General features: G+C 51.4%; 1 pseudogene; it reads left to right on the top strand.

Annotated features, from left to right (window-relative positions):
- Positions 1–16,245: 16,245 nt before the first annotated feature.
- Positions 16,246–21,900, top strand: LOC134730798 (basic proline-rich protein-like; annotated as a pseudogene).
- Positions 21,901–22,166: the final 266 nt, after the last annotated feature.

The raw sequence follows: 22,166 nt of genomic DNA, 5'->3' as shown, positions 1-22,166 counted from the left end.
CCCTCACCCACACTCCCTCCTCTGCCTCACACACTCCCCCCTCACACTCCTCCCTCACACACACACCCCCTCACCCACACTCCCTCACACTCTGCCTCACACACACTCCCCCTCACACTCCCTCCTCACACCCTCACACTCCCCCCTCACACTCCGCTTTGCACACTCCCCCTCACAAACACTCCCTTTCACACACTCCCTCTCACACCCTCACCCACACTACTCACACTTCCGTCTCAACACATCCTCACACTCCCCCCTCACACACTCCCTCCTCACACTCCTCACACACACTCCCCCCTCACACTCCTCCCTCACACACACACCCCCTCACCCACACTCCCTCACACTGCCTCACACACACTCCCCCTCACACTCCTCCCTCACACACACACCCCCTCACCCACACTCCCTCACACTCTGCCTCACACACACTCCCCCTCACACTCCCTCCTCACATCCTCACACTCCCCCCTCACACACTCCCTCCTCACACTCCTCACACACACTCCCCCCTCACACTCCTCCCTCACACACACACCCCCTCACCCACACTCCCTCACACTGCCTCACACACACTCCCCCTCACACTCCTCCCTCACACACACACACTCCCTCACCCACACTCCCTCCTCACACTGCCTCACACACACTCCCCCCTCACACTCCTCCCTCACACACACACCCCCTCACCCACACTCCCTCACACTCTGCCTCACACACACTCCCCCTCACACTCCTCCCTCACACACACACTCTCCCTCACCCACACTCCCTCCTCTGCCTCACACACTCCCCCCTCACACTCCTCCCTCACACACACACCCCCTCACCCACACTCCCTCACACTCTGCCTCACACACACTCCCCCTCACACTCCCTCCTCACACCCTCACACTCCCCCCTCACACTCCGCTTTGCACACTCCCCCTCACAAACACTCCCTTTCACACACTCCCTCTCACACCCTCACCCACACTACTCACACTTCCGTCTCAACACATCCTCACACTCCCCCCTCACACACTCCCTCCTCACACTCCTCACACACACTCCCCCCTCACACTCCTCCCTCACACACACACCCCCTCACCCACACTCCCTCACACTGCCTCACACACACTCCCCCTCACACTCCTCCCTCACACACACACCCCCTCACCCACACTCCCTCACACTCTGCCTCACACACACTCCCCCTCACACTCCCTCCTCACATCCTCACACTCCCCCCTCACACACTCCCTCCTCACACTCCTCACACACACTCCCCCCTCACACTCCTCCCTCACACACACACCCCCTCACCCACACTCCCTCACACTGCCTCACACACACTCCCCCTCACACTCCTCCCTCACACACACACACTCCCTCACCCACACTCCCTCCTCACACTGCCTCACACACACTCCCCCCTCACACTCCTCCCTCACACACACACCCCCTCACCCACACTCCCTCACACTCTGCCTCACACACACTCCCCCTCACACTCCTCCCTCACACCCTCCTCACACTCCCTCCTCACACTCCGCCTCGCACACTCCCCCTCACAAACACTCCCTTTCACACACACCCCCTCACACCCTCACCCACACTACTCACACTTCCATCTCAACACATCCTCACACTCCCCCCTCACACACTCCCTCCTCACACTCCTCACACACACTCCCCCTCAGCCACTATACTCACATACTTCCGCCTGAACACATCCTCACATTTCCCCTCACACACACTCCCCCTCACACATGCTCCCACTCACACACACTCCCCCCTTATACACGCTTCCACTCACACTCCCCCTCATACACACTCCCCCTCACACACACTCCCCCCTTATACACACTCCTACACACTCCCCCTCACACACACTCCCCCTCATACACACTCCCCCCATGCACACTCCCCCTCATGCACACTCGCCCCCATGTACAGTCCCCCTCATGCACACTCCCCCTCACACGCACTCCCCCCTTATACACGCTGCCACTCACACTCCCCCTCATGCACACTCCCCCCCACGCACACTCCCCCTCATGCACACTCCCCCTCATACAAACTCCCGCTCACACACACTCCTCCTCACACATATTCTGTCCTCACACTTCCTCCTCACAAACACTCCCCCCTCACATGCGCTTCCTCCTAATACACATTCCCCCCCCACACTCCCTCCTCAGAAACACTCCCCCCACACACTTCCTCCTCACACACAGTCCTCCTTCACACACACTCTCTCCTCAAACTCCCTCCTCACACATTCCCCCTCACAGACACCCCCCCACACACACACACGCACTCCCCACTCACAGACACATGCCTCTCACAGAGACATTTCCCCACGCTCAGACACATGCCTGTCACAAACACTCCCAGAATCATGTTTGATCTGAGTACCTTGTGGACCGGTCATATTCACAAAAAAGTAACCATTGCACACCCCTTTGTAGTCTAGAAGCATTGAAAACCCCAAAGAGTTTGTTTCTGTGGTTTGCATCAATCAATATTTAATGTATTAGAAATTAAAGCTGAGATATTTAAAACATTTATTAAAAAACAATAAATCTATTACCTGCTAATATTATTTTTTGTTTATGGACAGGGTCTTGTTGTGTGGCTTAGCCTGGAGTGCCTGGTGCCTCACCCTCCTGAGTATCCGGAACTATAGATGTGAGCCACCATCCCCAGCCCTTGCTAACATTCTTTATGAATATGTGTTATTTTTCAAAACTGTATTTTCCCAAACAAAAGTAGCTAGTGAGCAGGGTTATTGTCTTACATATTTTCAAATTTCAGCTTAATTCTCACATCTGTTTCTACATTCACTCTATTGTGATTTATTGTTTTGGTTGAAGTTTATGAAGAAAATCCCGCCTCACACAGATGTATATTTGGAGAGTGCAGAAGTATTTATTAGCCTTTTAGATAATTGTGGATATTCTTCTTTGATGCTACATTATGTGTTGGCATTGGGGATTCCTTAAAGTTAGTTCAGTGTGGAATGTGAAACCATCAATAAAATCGCCACCGTCTGTGCCCCTAAGATCTGTTGGTGGACCTGCACTTCACATAGATATTTTACTGTTCGTGGTTCTGTAACTGTTCATTGGGGAAGTATTGGTTGCCTGAGTTATGCAGCTCTCCCAAATGTTGACACATTTTGTTATAAAATTTTTTAAAATTACATTTGTTAATATCACCACTGATCTCAGAAAAGTCTTTAAGTTTTGGAAATCTATCAAGCTCACATCATCAATACATGTTTTCCAAAATTCCAGTTTTTGCTGGAAAGCTCAGTGTTATCATTAGCAACAGATACTGTCACTTGTTCTTGAACTGAAGGAGTTGTTTTTTGTTTGTTTGTTTTGAGACAGAGTCTTGCTGTGTCGCACAGGCTGGAGTGCAGTGGTGCGATCACGGCTGCTTACTGCGGCCTGGACCTCCTGAGCTCAAGCGATCCTCCCGCCTCAACCTCCAGAGTAGCTGGGACTACAGGCACGTGCCACCACACCTGGCTAATGTTTGTATTTTTTTTAGAGATGGGTTTTTGCCATGTTGCCCAGGCTGGTCTTGAACTCCTGGGCTCAAGTGATCTGCCCACTTTGGCTTCCCAAAGTAGTGGGATTACAGGCGTGAGCCACTGTGCCCAGACCTGATTTTTTTTAAGTGCCAAATGCCACCTATGAATAGCTGCAGATCACCTTCCAGCACCCTTGCAGGGAACGTGGCAGCCCATGAAAAGTGGTGGGTTCAGCCACAACGCACATCATCCAGATTATGGTAGGAATCTTCTTGGGACAAATTCCTTCCTTCAGTTACAGCAGAGGAATTTCGTACGTCCTTCCTTGATAACCAAAAAGACGTGCACTCAGGGTCAAGCTTTAGTAAGTTGATAATTTTATTTCCTCATCAAAGATATGCTTAAGCCAAACTGACCTTGTGTTTTCTGTGGCAAGGGCCATGGGGAACAGGATGCCCGTAGGTGCGGTTGCTCTTGCTCCCAGCTCCCACCCTGCTAGGTCCCTCCATTGCCACAAATGCAACCCAGTAAAGAGCAGACAATGCATTACAATAATTGTGAAGGCAGTTTCTACTTTGGGAACCCCTGAAGGTGTTGTGGAGACACCCGGGGGTCTGCGAGCCACTTTTGGAAGACCATGGGTGATTCTTCCCATCCCAGGAACTCATCTGCGGGTGGAAGGGTGGAGGGTGAGGGTCGGCATCTGGAAGATCCTACGCCTCTGCGAGCCAGCACTTTCCCCATGAGCAGCGGGAGGTTTGCTGAAAGTGTTGAGCGTCCGGGGCAGGTGCATCAAGGCTGGGCATCTCGTGCCTGCCGCACCATCTAGGAGGGACGAAGCCACTGGCACTTTCCTCCCGCCGGCCTGGGCTGATCAGCAGTACTTCAGCTTGGCGTTCATCTCCGGGTGGAGCTGGAGGCCACTGGCGCTAGCGGGCTGCCCTGGTCCACTTTCCTCCCACCTGGCTTCTGAGTGGGAAGCCAGCACTGGGTGTCTTGGGCCCACGTGTCCTCAGTCAGTCTCCTTCTACGTCTCTGCTGCCTCTCCCCTTTCCTGCTCCATCCTCCATCACCTTACCTTCCTGACCTGCTCTGTGGACCAGAACCTTGATTGCTGACTCTCAGAACTTCATGGATGCCAACCCACCTGGGGCCTGGGAACCCAAGGGGGCTCTTCATGGGGGTTCATAGGAGAGAAGCCTCTGACTACACAATGCTGCCTCTGAGGCCAGCCCTGCCTCACAAAAGGGACGTTCTGCAGCAGAGACAGAGTCTTTGGTCTCACTGCCTGGGGCTGGCTTGCATTCGCTGCTCAGGACTAATGAGAAACCTGTCGATGGCACTTAGGTGCTCAGCACCTTTCTCACCAGCGGGATCCCACAACAGTCCACAAAGTCAATGCCGACCCACGGGCCACCTGGCTGAGCTCAGAGCTGCCACCTGGCCCAAACCAGCCAGGTGTGTGGTTCCTGTCTTTGGAGGAAGGTCATTGTTTTGAAAATCATGATTTTAAAATTAAATGTGATATTTTCTGCAGGAAAGCCTAGAGGAAGCCTTGTGTTTGCAGGCTCAGAGGTGCAGGTGCCATCAACAGGCACCTCCTGGGATCGTTGAGATGTCTGCACAAACGTCACGGGTGAAAGATGGCAACACAGTGATGGCCTTTATTCTGTGTCTGGAAACTCCAGCCAGGAAAAGGTTCAGAGTGCTAGGAGGCTTCAGGCTGGAGAGAGCGCTATGCAATGTTGCCTCACTAATTACCTGGGTTTACAGCACATTCTGGCCTTAAAGGAGGAGGAGGCAGCATTTTCAAAGGCTCAGAAAGACTCCCTGTCCCACAATTGCTCTCTTGCCAATGCCTGAAATTCTTTGTTAGCAACGTATTGCTCCAATCTAAGCATGGCTGTCTCTCCTAGGTCTCCTTTTACAAGTGCAGTGATTCTGAGAAAACACTGAGTGGCTGGAGCTTCTGCTGAACGGTTTAATCAGCTCCCCATTATTTCTGCACTAGGAGGAACCTGGGTCCCAGCTGGTACTTGGGGTACAGCTGGCCAGGTAGGGTGAGTGGGGGTCCCCAGCCCTCTGAGGGGCAGACAGTGTGGGCTCCAGATGATGGGCTTATGTTCCAAGAGAAGACAGAAGCCTTAAGTTTTGTTTGAAATCCTCTGAATTTTATATGTTGGTAACTGATTCTTTTTTTTTTCTTTTTAAAATTATTTGTTTATTTATTAGAGACAGGGCTTTGCTCTGTCACCCAGGCTGGGGTGCAGTGGCACCATCATAGCTCACTGTTACCTCAAACTCCTGGGCTCAAGCTGTCCTCTCACCTCAGTCCCCAGAGTAGCTAGTACTACAGGCATGTGCTACCATGCTTGGCTAATTTTCTTATCTTTTGTAGAGATACGGTCTTGCTGTATTGCCCAGCCTGGTCTTGAACTCCTGGCTTCAAGTGATTCTTCCACCTCAGCCTCCCAAAGTGCAAGGATTACAGGCGTGAGCCACTGTGACCAGCCAGAAATCACTTCTAAGATCAACTTACAAAATACTGTGACTTCCATCTCCCTGACATTCTTTTTTTTTTTTTTTAATTATTATTATACTTTAAGTTTTAGGGTACATGTGCACAATGTGCAGGTTAGTTACATAGGTATACATGTGCCATGCTGGTGTGCTGCACCCATTAACTCATCATTTAGCATTAGGCATATCTCCTAATGCTATTCCCTCCCCCCACCCCACAACAGTCCCCAGAGTGTGATGTTCCCCTTCCTGTGTCCATGTGTTCTCATTGTTCAGTTCCCATCTATGAGTGAGAACATGCGGTGTTTGGTTTTTCGTCCTTGCGATAGTTTACTGAGAATGATGATTTCCAATTTCATCCATGTCCCTACAAAGGACATGAACTCATCATTTTTTATGGCTGCATAGTATTCCATGGTGTATATGTGCCACATTTTCTTAATCTAGTCTATCATTGTTGGACATTTGGGTTGGTTCCAAGTCTTTGCTATTGTGAATAGGGCCGCAATAAACATACGTGTGCATGTGTCCTTATAGCAGCATGATTTATAATCCTTTGGGTATATACCCAGTAATGGGATGGCTGGGTCAAATGGTATTTCTAGTTCTAGATCCCTGAGGAATCGCCACACTGTCTTCCACAAGGGTTGAACTAGTTTACAGTCCCACCAACAGTGCAAAAGTGTTCCTATTTCTCCACATCCTCTCCAGCACCTGTTGTTTCCTGACTTTTTAATGATTGCCATTCTAACTGGTGTGAGATGGTATCTCATTGTGGTTTTGATTTGCATTTCTCTGATGGCCAGTGATGATGAGCATTTTTTCATATGTCTTTTGGCTGCATAAATGTCTAACTGATTCTTAAAAACTCAAAATTCCAAACTCCCTGCCAGTCCCGATGAGAACTTCCTGGACTGCAGGAAATGCAGGAAGAGCTTTCCGAGAGAGCAGCACCAGGGAAGGCGCCCGACTCACAGCTTGGAGCACTGTGACACGCCGCCACACATCACCACACGCCGCCACACATCACCACACGCCGCCACACATCACCACACGCCGCCACACATCACCACACGCCGCCACACATCACCACACGCCGCCACACATCACCACACGCCGCCACACATCACCACACGCCGCCACACATCACCACACGCCGCCACACATCACCACACGCCGCCACACATCACCACACGCCGCCACACATCACCACACGCTGCCACACATCACCACACGCTGCCGCCCAACTCACAGCTTGGAGCACTGTGACACGCCGCCACACATCACCACACGCCGCCAGACATCACCACACGCCGCCACACATCACCACACGCCGCCACACATCACCACACGCCGCCACACATCACCACACGCCGCCACACATCACCACACGCTGCCACACATCACCACACGCTGCCGCCCGACTCACAGCTTGGAGCACTGTGACACGCCGCCACACATCACCACACGCCGCCACACATCACCACACGCCGCCACACATCACCACACGCCGCCACACATCACCACACGCCGCCACACATCACCACACGCCGCCACACATCACCACACGCCGCCACACATCACCACACGCCGCCACACATCACCACACGCTGCCGCCCGACTCACAGCTTGGAGCACTGTGACACGCCGCCACACATCACCACACGCTGCCACACATCACCACACGCTGCCACACATCACCACACGCTGCCGCCCGACTCACAGCTTGGAGCACTGTGACACGCCGCCACACATCACCACACGCCGCCACACATCACCACACGCCGCCACACATCACCACACGCCGCCACACATCACCACATGCCGCCACACATCACCACACGCTGCCGCCCGACTCACAGCTTGGAGCACTGTGACACGCCGCCACACATCACCACACGCCGCCACACATCACCACACGCCGCCACACATCACCACACGCCGCCACACATCACCACATGCCACCACACATCACCACACGCTGCCACACATCACCACACGCTGCCGCCCGACTCACAGCTTGGAGCACTGTGACACGCCGCCACACATCACCACACGCCGCCACACATCACCACACGCCGCCACACATCACCACACGCCGCCACACATCACCACACGCCGCCACACATCACCACACGCTGCCGCCCGACTCACAGCTTGGAGCACTGTGACACGCCGCCACACATCACCACACGCTGCCACACATCACCACACGCTGCCACACATCACCACACGCTGCCGCCCGACTCACAGCTTGGAGCACTGTGACACGCCACCACACATCACCACACGCCGCCACACATCACCACACGCCGCCACACATCACCACACGCCGCCACACATCACCACACGCCGCCACACATCACCACACGCCGCCACACATCACCACACGCCGCCACACATCACCACACGCCGCCACACATCACCACACGCCGCCACACATCACCACACGCTGCCGCCCGACTCACAGCTTGGAGCACTGTGACACGCCGCCACACATCACCACACGCTGCCACACATCACCACACGCTGCCACACATCACCACACGCTGCCGCCCGACTCACAGCTTGGAGCACTGTGACACGCCGCCACACATCACCACACGCCGCCACACATCACCACACGCCGCCACACATCACCACACGCCGCCACACATCACCACACGCCGCCACACATCACCACACGCTGCCGCCCGACTCACAGCTTGGAGCACTGTGACATGCTGCCACACATCACCACACGCCGCCACACATCACCACATGCCACCACACATCACCACACGCCGCCACACACTGGAACCCGAAACACAGACCCTTTGCGGGTGCAGCCCAGGCTGGTAGATAAGGAGGGCTCGTGTGAAAGAGTGTTTTCCTCCTGCTGAAGGACGAGGGGCCGGCCAGGGGAAGAGAGTTCCAGAAGCAGGGACAGCCTGTGGGGCCCTTGGCAACTGAAAGCCTGTCCTGCCGGATGGTGTCTCAGAAGCACGTCTTAGTGCGGAGCATGGGGAGGCTCTGGCCAGGCTGAGCTCTTCATCCACGGAAGATGAAGCCTGCGTGGCTCAGGCAGAGGCGAGAGGTCCCCTGGGCTCCTCCGGGTGGGCTGCAAGCCTGGGCCAGACCCCTGGCTGGGCCTTGGAGATTTTCAGGGTGAGCTGGGCTCTGAGCTGCAGGACAGCATCCGCCATACGGGAACTGGGGTGGGGCGGGGATGGAGCAGGTGGGTGTGGGGCAGAGGAGGAGGCAGAGACCTGCCCAAAGAGGGGCAGACCTGGGGGTGCTGAGGTGGGTGCTGAGGCGGTGCCCCTCAGCCACCAGGAGGAGGCTGGGCAGGTGTCACTGGGCAGTGGGCCCCTGAGGGTGGGAGAGGTGCGCTGCGATTTCGATGCTGAGAGAGGAAGTTGAGGAGAGGGAGGCCTGACCAGGCGTCCTGTTTGGTTTGAGTCCTGACAGTAAGCCGGAGTGTCATAGCCTGAGACAAAGCTGCAGTCTGCACCATGACTCTGCTGAGAAAAGGAGTAGTTTCTAGTGCTTTCTCTTAATTGGGATAGAAAAGACAATTTGTTAGATTCTTAGGTACAAGCCTCATACCAGGGACTGTACTGTGTTAATTTGTCCGGTAAGAATCCCAGACTGGAGGAACAGTGGCCCCCGTATCCACCACCTGCTCCCGCTGTGCCAGACGAGTCATTCTTGAAGATACACTGGGGCCAGGCCGGTGACAGGAATCCCCACTGGCAGCGTTCAGTCATTGTGGTGTGCAAATTTCTGAAATACCAGAAAAATTGACGTCACTTGAATAGAAATTTACACTACAAAATACACTGATATTAAGCACAGTTTGATGAGTTTGAACAGTGTGTTCAACCACATGACCGGTGCTCCAGTCAAGCTGGGGAACGTTTCTGCCACGCCAGGAAGCACTCGCCTGCCCTTTCCCATGCGACGCACAGTATTCAGGTTTCTGTCTCCATGAGGTGGCTCTGTCTGTTCTCGGGCTTCGTGAGGGAAGCGCACAGTAGGCACTCGTGTCTGCTTCCCTCACCCAGCACACTACTGTTAAGATTCACCCATTTGTTGCACGCATTAGTAATTCGTTTCTTTTCATTATAGAGCAATATTCCATTTTTAAAATATACCACAGATTGCTTATCCATGGTCTTGCTTTTGATTTAATATTTAAGTAAGGAGGGAGAGCTCTAAGACGTCACCTTGCTCTTCATGCCTGAATAGGTGTTCCTCCTATTGGGGAACTGAGAGGTAGTTCTGCACAGTATTGAGGGTTAATATTCCAGCCACACACCTGGGTGCCTGAGAAATAATGTAGCATAGGCTTGGAGGCCCACTGTGACCGGAGGACATTGCGGTGTCCTGCCTCGCAGGGGCTAGAATTAGTCTGGTCTTTGTCCTAGATTCCCTGACACCCTTCACGCCAGCCTTCCCAGGCCCAGGCTCTCTGGCAAATGGCCACAGACCCTTTGGGAAAGAGAAGGGAGTTAAAAGAGCGCGTGCTGGTGAAATGATCTGTATCCTTCCTGAAGCCCCAGGCTCTGTGTGTTGGATGATTCCTTAGGAAATGGGTGAGAAGCTGTAACTTCATTGTTAGGCCTAAGTGAGACCTCACTTGCTAGGCCTGGAGTTGCTCTGGTTATATTGACCAGGTAAGCATGTGGTAGACTGCCTGGCTGTTTAGGTTCTCGGCCCTGGGGCTGGTGAGTAACCCCTGGAGACTCCTGTGGGTCCTCTTAGTTGTCAGCTGGCAGTGCCCTCGTTGCTTCAGTGGTTAGCGGTGATGCCTGGTCTCTGTGCTCCGGGTGGAGACTCCCATAGTTCCTCTTGGTTGTCAGCTGGCAGTGCCCTCGTTGCTTTAGTGGTTAGCGGTGATGCCTGGTCTCTGTGCTCCAGGTGGAGACTCCCATAGTTCCTCTTGGTTGTCAGCTGGCAGTGCCCTCGTTGCTTTAGTGGTTAGCAATGATGCCTGGTCTCTGCGCTCCAGGGTCTTTCTGTCCTTGTTGAATCAGGCACCGTTTCTTCAGTGTTCGCAGCACCTGCTGCCCATGGGGAGTGAGCACTGGGGTACCTGTTGGGGATGGCTATCTCCTCACTGCTTTATTTCCCAAAGTTTTATAGTGGGAGCGTCTTCTGGGTGCCCATGACACATTACCCTGAATGCCAGGTTTCCCACTGCCATCCCAGTGAGGCCCAGACCTCGTGGGCTAAGAGAGACCTGCCGCCTGAGTCCTGGCAGACTCCTGGCCTAGGGCTTTGTGGGTGTCATCCAAGGGTGGATTTGGGAGAGGTTATCAAACACCAGTAAATAATGCCCTTAAGTGAATGTGATTTCCTCCGTCTTACACATTTGGCATTAGGAACATGCCTCAGAATATGGTAGCTGCTGTAAATATGATGTTTTCAATGCAGAAGACAGATCTGCGGGAGCCGGGCTGTCTGGCAACCTTGCTGGCTCTCCCACTCAGTAGAGATGTGACTATGGGCCGGTTTGTGAAGTGGAGATAATAATGGAACATCCTCCTTGGGTTGCTGCGAATAGTAAGTGAATTAATGCTTGAGTAAACCTTTTAGAACAGTGTCTGCACAGAGGGGTGGAGTAGAGATAATCAGCTCCGATTCTCACTTTGTGGTTTTTCATACTGCATTTTCATTGGTAATTCCTGGGGTGCACGAAAGCCACCACTTTTTGCATGTGTGTTTTGTGTTTGAACTTTTACGGGATGTGTGTACCAAGTTGAGAACCATATTGTCGTCAAATATGAATATTGGGGGCCTGCTACCAACCGATGGATCGGGAAGCATTCCGGTGTTTCAGCAACTGAAGTGTCCATGTGTCCGCATGCTGGCTAAGGTTGTTTCTTGTAGATACTGTTTTTCAGGTATCTGAAGAGTTTCTGTTGGAAAGCTAGCTAAATATCCTTCAATAATGGAGTATATCATTTAAACACAGCCTGTCTGTACTAGGGAATATTATGTAACCTTTACCTGAAATGAGGCAAACATATCTATACTGATACAAAAATATCTCTAAGTCATATGCAAAGTAAAATTTTTAAAAAAGCAAGTCAAAACAGTACAAAGAGTATGATGTCATTTATTTTAAAAATGACATTTGAGCGTAAGCAGCGTGTTTGGGTAAAACTGCTGATGGTTCTTACTTCTGGGAGAGGACTGGGAAGTGGGGGTGCAAGTAAAGGAACTCTCACATTTTCCTCTGTGTGTTTCTGTACAGACTGAACATTTTCCAAATGAGAATGCAGTAGTATTATTTGTATAATAAAGAAGAATTGAGCATTTAATTCAAGAAGCAAGAAATAGAAAACTAAAAAGGGAACAAATGAGTAAATATGTGAGGATACATTTATGAATTTAAAAAAACTCCCAAAGATATGATAAAATAAATGAGTAAAACAACTAGAAAACTTCTAGAAAGTCTGGCAGAGAAAAGAAAAAGAACACAAGTAATTAACATCTGACAGGAGGGAGGGAATGTGTTCCAACACAGAGGAGAGGCAACACGAGAGAATCGCCAGGAAGAATCAGAGGGGGTTTGCGCTACCCAGTATTGAAGGGTGTATTAAAAAGCTACGGTATGGAAGTGGTTAGGAATAGGCAAATAGGCCAACGGAAGAGAACGAGAAGCACAGAGCACACACACTTATGTGGGATATTTGTGTATAATGAAGAGCCATCCCAAATAAATGGGGAATGACAGATTTTCACTAAGAAAAGTTAGTTCTCTACCTTATGTAATGCATAAAAGAAATATTCCAGATGGAATACAAATCCACATGTAAAACTAAAACCATTCAAATATCAAAAGATAATGATTTGACAGGTAAAGAGCTTGGAAGTTATCACTGCTGTCCCCACAACAAGAAAAAAGCTCAGCAAATGGAAAATCAACAACTCTTCTCAGATCCATCAGAGAAATGAGGTCATGGGGCAAACTGCTATCCTGAAAACTGGAGAGACAGGTGAATGCAGAGAATCAGAACTTACCTGAGAAGCCAGGAACAGAAGCTGCTGCTGGAGCCAGTACTGTCAGGACACTCACAGGCCAACTGACAAATGTAATTAGCACAGAAATGAGAAGCCAGGCATGGTGTGCACCTGTCCCAGGCATGGTGTGCACCTGTAGTCCCAGCTACTTGGGGGGCAGGGGCAGAAGGATCTCTTGAGCCCAGGAGTCTGAGGCTGCAGTTACTATTTTCAATTACTAAAGCAGTTTTTTAAAAGTGTAATCCCCACTTCTGGAAAATGATGGTGTAATTGGTATAGATTGTTTTGGGGCAGCATTAAACTGGTTTACATTAGTACATGATGACACTGAAATACATATTGATACATATCCGTTGTCATAAAAATGTTCACACCTATTAACTAAAGAATCTCAGTTTAGAGTATTTTGTCTAAAGAAGATAAACATGTTTTAATGTTGCAATCGCCTGACTGTAATTTCAGGGTTTGGGGTTCTGGGAGCATTGGGATGGCTTGAAGCCAGGCTGAAGTTCACATGGGGCAGGTTTGCAGGGACTGTTCCACCCCTGCCCACGAGAGCTCCACACTCCAACTCCTTCGTTCCCCATACGCAGTCTCTCAGGGTCACCGTCGAGGCCAGGAAACACCACCTTGGACAAAAGTGGCCCCAACATTGACTTCCCTCCCTGGATATTTCATCTTCTCTGAGTCTTAGGGTGATCTTTAAATATCGTGTAAGCTTTTAAAACTTTTAGGATGATTGCCTTCTCCCCCATATGAATTTTAGTTTACCAAGTTCTAGAAAATCCCATGCAATTTTGATTGAGATTACATTAAAGTTATAACTAATGAGGGGGAGGAGGATGGTTTTTACATTAACTTCCCAGCCATGAGCATGGCATCTCTTTAATTAGTTTTTTTAAAAAGATGTGCTTCGGCTGGGCGCTGTGGCTCACGCCTGTAATCCCAGCACTTTGGGAGGCCGAGGTGGGCGGATCACGAGGTCAGGAGATCGAGACCATCCTGGCTAACACGGTGAAACCTCGTCTCTACTAAAAATACAAAAAATTAGCCGGGCATGGTAGCGGGCGCCTGTAGTCCCAGCTACTCGGGAGGCTGAGGCAGGAGAATGGAGTGAACCCAGGAGGCGGAGCTTGCAGTGAGCTGAGATCGCGCCACTGCACTCCAGCCTGGGTGACAGAGTGAGACTCCGTCTCAAAAAAAAAAAAAAAAGATGTGCTTCATGGAAGTTTTCTTTTTTCTCATAAATGTCTTCGTATTCTTTGTAATGTTTATTACTAAGCATGTAACAATCAATTTTTTTTGCCATTGTTAATGGAATTTTTTTTTTACTCTTGTGTTATCTAACTAGTTATTGCTAGGGAATAGAAAAGTTAATTTTTTTTTTTTTTTAGATAGGGTCTCACTGTGTTGCCCAGGCTGGAGGGCAATGGTGTGATCTCAGCTCACTGCAGCCTCCGCCTCCTGGATTCCAGTGATTCTCCTGCCTCAGCCTCCTGGGTAGCTGAGATTACAGGTATGCGCCACCACACCTGGCTAATTTTTGTATTTTTTGTAGAAACAGGGTTTCACCAGGTTGTTCAGGCTGGTCTCAAACTCCTGACCTCAGGTGATCCACCTGCCACGGCCTCCCAAAGTGCTAGGATTACAAGTGTGAGCCATTGAGCCCGGCCTAATTTTTATACTTTTTTGGTTTTTTTGAGACGAAGTCTTGCTCTGTCACCCCAGGCCAGAGTGCAGTGGCGTGATCTCAGCTCACTGCAACCTCTGCCTCATGGGTTCAAGTGATTCTCCTGTCTCAGCCTCCCAAGTAGCTGGGACTGCAGGCGCACACCACCATGCCTGGCTAATTTTTGTATTTGTTTTAGTAGAGACGGGGGTTTCACCATATTGGTCAGGCTGGTCTTGAACTCCTGACCTTATGTAATCCACCCGCCTCAGGCTCCCAAAGTGTTGGGATTACAGGTGTGAGCCACTGCACCTGGCCTGTACTTCTTATAGAGATGGGTTTTCATCATGTTGCCCAGGCTGGTCTTGAGCTCCTGGGCTCAAGTGATCCTCCCACCTTGGTCTCCCAAAGTGCTAGGATTACAGGTATGAGCCACTGCGCCCAGCCTAGAAAAGTTAAAAATCTATGTTGATCTTGTATTCAGAAAAATTAGTGTTTTTTTTGAGACAGGGTCTTGCTCTGTCATCCAGTGCAGTGGCGTGATCTCAGCCCACTGCAGCCTTGGCTTCCTGGACTCAAGTGATCCTCCTGCCTTAGCCTCCCAGGTGGCTGGGACTATAGGTGCGTGTCACCACACCCGGCTAATTTTTGTATTTTTTGGTCAGGGTTTTGCCACGTTGCCCAGGCTGGTTCAAATTCATGGACTCACATGGTCCACCCACCTCGGCCTCCCAAAGTGCTGGGATTACAAGCGTGAGCCACCGTGCCTGGCTTATGTTTAAATATATTTTTAAAATTAGAGAAAATAGTACAACCAATCTCATTGATCTTCACCTTTTGTTGTTTTTGTTGCTAGAATATTTTATAGCAAATCCCAGACTTTACCTAATTTGACCCACAAATACCTTAGTTTGTGTCTCTAACAGATTGTTTTAAAAATAAAACATTTTGGCTGGGCGCGGTAGCTCATGCCTGTAATCCTAGCACTTTGGGAGGCCGAGGGCGGGCGGATCATGAGGTCAGGAGATAGAGACCATCCTGGCTAACATGGTGAAACCCCATCTCTACTAAAAATACAAAAAAATTAGCAGGGCTTGGTGGCGGGCGCCTGTAGTCCCAGCTACTTGGGAGACTGAGGCAGGAGAATGGAGTGAACCCGGGAGGCGGAGCTTGCAGTGAGCCGAGATTGTGCCACCGCACTCCAGCCTGGGTGGCGGAGCAAGACTCCATCTCAAAAAAATAAAATAAAACATTTCAACTTAGCAAAAGGTGAAAAATTATCACATAACAAATTTCTGTTAAATGCTATATCAAATATAAATAATAGGCCAGTGCGGTGGCGCGTTTCTATAATCCCAGCACTTTGGGAGGCCAAGACAGGCAGATTGCTAGAGCTCAGAAGTTACCAGCCTGGGCAATGTGGTGAAACCGCATCTCTACAAAAAAAATACAAAAATTAGCTGGGTGTGGTGGCACATGCCTGTAGTCCCAGCTACTTGGGAGGCTGGCACATCAGGCCATGTTCCGGCCACAGGTTGTTGCCTCCAACCCGCTGAGAGCAGAGCTGGCTGGAGAGCTGACGGGAAGCTCCACGGTGTTTGCCCCTGGTCTGGGGAAGAGCCTGCTTCCAGGCAGGCCAGATGTTCTCCTCCTCAGGCTTAGTGGCTTGTGGGTATAGCAGGCATGGAGTGAACTGGGCAGTGGCCAGCCCCCTGGGGAGGCACAGATGTTGGTGTGAATGGCCAGGAGTGGGGGCAACTCCCAAGACTCTGGCTTGGTTTTTCTATTGCTTTGCCGGGAGACCTGTGAGTACCGTCTAGAACATTCTGAGAAAGTCCCATAGAATAAGATGTCTTCCAGCAGATTCATTAACCAGTGTGCCGGGAGAGTATGACTTTTGCTAAGTTGCAATGCTGGTGAGGTGAGATTATCACATGTTGCTTCTCCCTCCCTCTGCCTCAGTAAAAGAAGCAACAAAATGTCTCGGATGCCAGACACCTCTGCACCCACACCCTGAATAATAGCCAGTCACCTCCCCGCTGAGTGGGCTGGCTGCCCTCCCAGCTAGGGTTAGGAGGCCTCAGAAGTGCTGGCTTCAGGCTAATAGAATCCACAAATGGAGAATTCGGTGAATTGGGATGGCAAGAATGGGACCTTGAACTCTGGAGTGAGACCGAGTGGATTTGAACCCTGAACCCAGCACTTACTGGCTGTGGGGGTCTTGGGAAGATGATTTAGACCTCAGCCTTGGTCTCCTCATGTGTGGAATGCGAATGAGAATGGCGCCTAACTATTGTCATAATCACTGGCACCTAGTCAGTGCTTTATGGAATTAGATATTTTTCTTATGACCAATGGCTGGACTGTTTATTAATAACAGTAAGACTGAGGCCTGCCGACTTACATAGGTCACCAAGTCTCTCAATGCAGGTGACTGAAAGGGTCTGGCAACTGGGCCCACAAAAGACTTTATTGGAAGGTAGGGAGCCCCCAGAGTCAGGAAAAGATGCAGATGCAGACCTGAGCATGGGACTCAGGCCTCGGCACTCATTGGCAGTGACGCGGTTTGGATCTGTGTCCCCACCCAAATCTCATGTTGAATTACAATCCCCACTGTTGGAGGTGGGACCTGGTGGGAAGTGACTGGATCGTGCAGGTGGTTTATCATGGTTTAACACCATCCCCCTTGGTGTGGTCTTGGCAGCAGTGAGTTCTTGTGAGATCTGGTTGTTTTAAAGTGTGTGGCACCTCCCCTGTCTCTCTTTTCCTCCTGCTCCAGCCACGTAAGACGTGCCTGCTCCCCCTTCATCTCCCGCCATGATTATAAGTTTCCCGAGGCCTCCCCAGAAGCACAGGCCACCTTGCTTCCTGTATAGCCTGAGGAACTGCTGGTCAATTAAACCTCTTTTCTTTATAGATTACCCAGTCTCGGGTATTTCTTTATAGCAGTGTGAGAACGAACTAATACAGGTAGGCCCGGGTGCTGCTGCAGGCCTGAGGCAGCTCTGGTCATCTCCTCCTGTGTCACTCCATGCATGACTCACATCCTAGGGAGAGAGCATTTGCTGGCCTGCATATGCCATGAGCTTTTACCAGGCGGCCTGTCCTGAGGGAAAAGGGTTCAAGGGCAGAAGTCCCACAGATAAAAATGGCAGTGCTGTTTGCCTAAATGGGAAAGGGGGTGTGCAGACAGAAGCATCACCACCACTGACACTTCCATCACCACCAGCTCCACCTCTGTTACAACTTCACCACCATCACCATAACCACCATCACCACCTCTACTACCACCTCCACCACCACCACCATAACTACCATCACCACCTCTACTACCACCTCCACCACCACCACCACAACTACCATCACCACCTCTACCACCTCCACCACCACCACCATAACCACCATCACCACCTCTACTACCACCTCCACCACCACCACCATAACCACCATCACCACCTCTACTACCACCTCCACCATCACCATAACCACCATCACCTCTACTACCACCTCCACCACCATCACCATAACCACCGTCACCACCTCTACTACCACCTCCACCACCATCACCGTCACCACCGTCACCACCTCTACTACCACCTCCACCACCATCACCGTAACCACCGTCACCACCTCTACTACCACCTCCACCACCATCACCATCACCACCGTCACCACCTCTACTACCACCTCCACCACCATCACCGTAACCACCGTCACCACCTCTACTACCACCTCCACCACCACCACCGTCACCACCGTCACCACCTCTACTACCACCTCCACCACCACCACCACCGTCACCACCGTCATCACCTCTACTACCACCTCCACCACCACCACCGTAACCACCGTCACCACCTCTACTACCACCTCCACCACCACCACCACCGTCACCACTGTCACCACCTCTACTACCACCTCCACCACCACCACCACCACCGTCACCACCATCACCACCTCTACTACCACCTCCACCACCACCTCCACCACCACCACCGTAACCACCATCACCACCTCTACTACCACCTCCACCACCACCACCGTAACCACCGTCACCACCTCTACTACCACCTCCACCACCACCACCACCGTCACCACCGTCACCACCTCTACTACCACCTCCACCACCACCACCACCGTCACCACCGTCACCACCTCTACTACCACCTCCACCACCACCACCGTAACCACCATCACCACCTCTACTACCACCTCCACCACCACCACCACCGTCACCACCGTCACCACCTCTACTACCACCTCCACCACCACCACCACCGTCACCACCGTCACCACCTCTACCACCTCCACCACCACCACCACCGTCACCACTGTCACCTCTACTACCACCTCCACCACCATCACCGTAACCACCGTCACCACCTCTACTACCACCTCCACCATCACCGTAACCACCGTCACCACCTCTACTACCACCTCCACCACCACGACCATAACCACCGTCACCACCTCTACTACCACCACCATAACCACCGTCACCACCTCTACTACCACCTCCACCACCGTCACCACCTCTACTACCACCTCCATCACCACCACCGTAACCACTGTCACCACCTCTACTACCACCTCCACCACCACCGTCACCACCTCTACCACCCCCACCACCATCACCGTAACCGTCACCACCTCTACTACCACCTCCACCACCATCACCATAACCACCATCACCTCTACTACCACCTCCACCACCACCAGCTTTACCATCACTAACAGCTCCACCTCCACCACCACCACCATAACCACCTCCACCACCAGCTTCATCACCACTAACACCCCAACCACCACCGTAACCACCTCCACCACCACCAGCTTTACCATCACTAACAGCTCCACCTCCACCACCACCACCATAACCACCTCCACCACCAACTTCATCACCACTAACACCCCACCACCACCGTAACCACTCCACCACCAGCTTCATCACCACTAACACCTCCGCCACCACAACCACCACCATAACCACCTCTACCAGCTTCATCACCACTAACACCCCCACCACCACCATAACCACCTCCACCATCACCAGCTTTACCATCACTAACACCTCCACCACCACAACCACCTCCACCACCACCAGCGTCACCACCACTAACATCTCCACCTCCATAACCATCTCCACCACCACCAGCTTCATCACCACTAACACCCCCACCACCACCATAACCACCTCCACCACCACCAGCTTTACCACCACTAACAGCTCCACCTCCACCACCACCACCATAACCACCTCCACCACCACCAGCTTTACCATCACTAACACCTCCACCACCATCATAACCACCTCCACCACCACCAGCTTTACCATCACTAACACCTCCGCCACCATCGTAACCACCTCCACCACCACCAGCTTTACCATCACTAACACCTCCGCCACCATCGTAACCACCTCCACCACCACCAGCTTTACCACCACTAACAGCTCCACCTCCACCACCACCACCATAACCACCTCCACCACCACCACCAGCTTTACCATCACTAACAGCTCCACCTCCACCACCACCGTAACCACCTCCACCACCACCACCAGCTTCATCACCACTAACACCCCCACCACCACCGTAACCACCTCCACCACCACCACCAGCTTCATCACCACTAACACCCCCACCACCACCGTAACCACCTCCACCACCACCACCAGCTTCATCCCACTAACACCCCCACCACCATCATAACCACCTCCACCACCACCAGCAGCTTCATCACCACTAACAGCTCCACTTCCACCACCACCATAACCACCTCCACCACCACCAGCTTCACCACCACTAACACCTGCACCACCACAACCTCCACCACCACCAGCTTCATCACCACTAACACCTGCACCACCACAACCACCTCCACCACCACCAGCTTCATCACCACTAACACCTGCACCACCACAACCACCTCCACCACCACCAGCTTCATCACCACAAACACCCCCACCACCACAACCACCTCTACCACCACCAGCGTCACCACCACTAACACCTCCACCTCCATCATCACCAGCTCCACCTCCACCACCATGACCACCACTGTCACCATCTCTGCCACCACTAGCTTCATCACCACTAACACCTCCACTTCCACCTCCACCACCACCACTGTATTAGTCCATTCTTGCACTGCCATAAACCCCTGAGACTGAGTAATTTATAAAAAAAAGAGGTTTAATTGGCTGATGGTTCTGTAGGCTGTACAGGAAACATGGCTGGAGAGGCCTCAGGAAATTTACAATTACGGTGGAAGGTGAAGTTCGGAAGCAGGCACATCTTACATGGCCAGAGCAGGAGGAAGAGAGAGAGAAGCAGGAGGTGCTACACACTTTTAAACAACCAGATCTCATGAGAACTCTATCATGAGAACAGCACCAAAGGGGGAAATCTGCCCCCATGATTCAATTACCTCCCACCAGGCCCCACCTCCAACACTGGGGATTTCAATTCCACGTAAGATTTGGGTGGGGACACAGATCCAAACCATATCAACCACCACGACCACTTCCATCACCACCAGCTCCACCACTACCACCATGACCATCTGTGTCACCACCAGCTTCACCACCATTGCCATCACCACCTTTAACATCATCTCTACAACTGCCCTCCAGCACCACCGCAGTAACCACTACCATCACCGTATCAATCACCACTTTCTTCAACAACACATCCACTGTCAAAATCACCACCACCTTTCCCATCACCATCAGTACCACCATCAGGATTACTGTCAATATCAATACCACCACCACCAACACAATATCAATATCAGTACCACCACCACAACAGTCACCACCTTCATCAACACATCCACCATGGAAATCACCATCATCTCTACCATCATCACCACCAGCATCACCATCAGCAATACTGCCAATGTCAATACCACCACCATCACAATCACCATCACCACTATCACCATCTCTATCACCACCTTCAGCAGCACCATAATAACCACAACTAACACTGCCAATATCAATACTACCACCACGACCTCCAGCATCACTTTTACTACCACCACCAATACCATACATAGTCACCATGATTACCACCATCACCCCAACCACCACTGTTGCCACCCCATCACTGCCACCATGATCACCACCATTCCACCACCAACACTGACACCTTCAACATCAACACCACTGTAACAATCATTCCTACCATCACCTCCACTTCCACCACCACCACTACCGACACCACCACCACTACCGACACCAACACTAACACCACCCAAGATGGACGGTCCAGACTTCCACTCCCCTTTTTGTTTTCTGCTGACTGGCAAAATATTGATAATATAGTAACATGCTAAGGCCAATTCTTCAGACATTTGGGGTCTAGGAGCAATATTTTTAAAACCACCTTTGCAAAGATTATAACTGAGACAATTATTACAGTGAAAGAGATTTGACCT

The sequence above is a fragment of the Pan paniscus genome, chromosome 6 (genome assembly GCF_029289425.2).
Source record: "Pan paniscus chromosome 6, NHGRI_mPanPan1-v2.0_pri, whole genome shotgun sequence".
Classification (NCBI taxonomy): Eukaryota; Metazoa; Chordata; class Mammalia; order Primates; family Hominidae; genus Pan; species Pan paniscus.
Note: the sequence above shows the minus strand (reverse complement) of the source record. Positions and strands in the feature narration are given on the sequence as shown.